Below are 1,371 nucleotides of genomic sequence, written 5' to 3'. Positions count from 1 at the left end.
TCACAGAGAAAACCTTCTCTGTCCCGCCTGTCCCACTAGATTCTATGCCAATCAAAACCAAAGTAGTAAACTAGTTGGAATAGTGTGCATTGTCTAGCTTAGCCCTGGCTTTAGTGTGATACACCACATGATGAGAGAAATACAAGGCTGAAGTTTATAATCTTCTTACAGAGTCGTCCCAATCTCAGGAGATTAGAAGGGGGGGGGGGCGGGGGGGCATCTCTGTTTGATGTACCCCAGGGGCAGGCGTGTCACAGGCGTGTCACAGGCGTGTCACAGGCGTGTCACAGGGTAAACAGACAGAGTCATGAGAGCCTCCCTGCCCTTCGCTGAAGATAAACACTAAAAATACGTCCTGCTTAATCTGCTTAAGGGAGTGTGCACTCGCTGCTCATCTTGACAGACAACACACACACTCACACACACAGGGTCAGCCGCTAAGTCTGAGCAAGCTAAGGCCTAATGCTAATGCTAACCCTAATGCCTGAGGTTTGATGGAGGTTTACGGTTCAGCCGTTGTGTCGTTCGGTTAGCGGTTATCTCCCTGTCATGGTTGTGGTCGTGGTTCTGTTTCCTGCATGGTTTCGCGTTTGGAGTCGGTCTGCCAGCAGTGTTGGGCGAGGGAGAGGCTGGGCAGCATGAACCTGCCCAACCTCAGCAGTCTGGGGAAGCTCTGCGGCTCCACCCGGGATGAGATGGTGGTCCTGGACCGGGTCAAACGCAAGAACTCGGTCAGGCGGATGTCCATCATAGAAGATGGTGACATCGCAGAGGTTCTCTACCTGATCCCCAAACAGGCCATGATGGACCAGCTTCCCTTCCTCAACCCCAACGAGTATCTCCTGTGTGAGAAAATGATGGGCTGGCCATCGAACATGTCAGCACCGGGTAAGGGATGACTTCACCCTAACCCTAGAGGCCTAGAAAACAGCTGTGGTGAAAACAGACGGGTCAAAATGGAGGTAGGGCAAAGAAGAGGAGAATAAGGGGGAGGAAGGAGAGGTAAGGGTTAGGGTTATGGGTGAAAGAGGAACCAGAAAGAAAGGTGAGCAAGCTAGGAAGACATTGTGTCGACTGAGAACATAAGTTATTGATAAAAAAGAGAGGGTATTCTTTTTTGGGCATGTCAGAGTGTTGGTCTTTGCATTTATCTTGAACATGTTGCCAGATTGAGTTTGTATGTCTGATATGAAGCTGAGGAATAGTGGGTATGTGTGGTTATCCTAACTCGAAGGTCTACCCTCATAAATTGAATCATGACGCAAATGAATGAATCAAATTGAATGGAAAGTTTTTGACAGGTACTGACAGCTGACAGCCCTGTTACCAGACAGGGTTAGGGTTACTCTAACCCTCAGAGTAAAGCTCTCC

The 1,371-nt window shown here is 49.2% G+C and overlaps 1 pseudogene across 1 annotated transcript in view; it reads left to right on the top strand.

Annotated features, from left to right (window-relative positions):
* The first annotated feature begins 578 nt into the window (after window positions 1–578).
* LOC308167437 (actin-binding LIM protein 1-like) overlaps window positions 579–1,371 on the top strand; it is a 74,969-nt pseudogene continuing 74,176 nt past the window's right edge. Inside the window, exon 1 of the transcript in view lies at window positions 579–888. The product of the transcript in view is annotated as an actin-binding LIM protein 1-like (transcript). The remainder of the gene's footprint in view (window positions 889–1,371) is intronic.

This window comes from Nansenia antarctica (genome assembly GCF_963989245.1).
Source record: "Nansenia antarctica genome assembly, chromosome: 11".
Taxonomy (NCBI): domain Eukaryota; kingdom Metazoa; phylum Chordata; class Actinopteri; order Argentiniformes; family Microstomatidae; genus Nansenia; species Nansenia antarctica.
The sequence above is the reverse complement of the archived record's forward strand: the minus strand, read 5'-3'. Positions and strand labels throughout refer to the sequence as shown.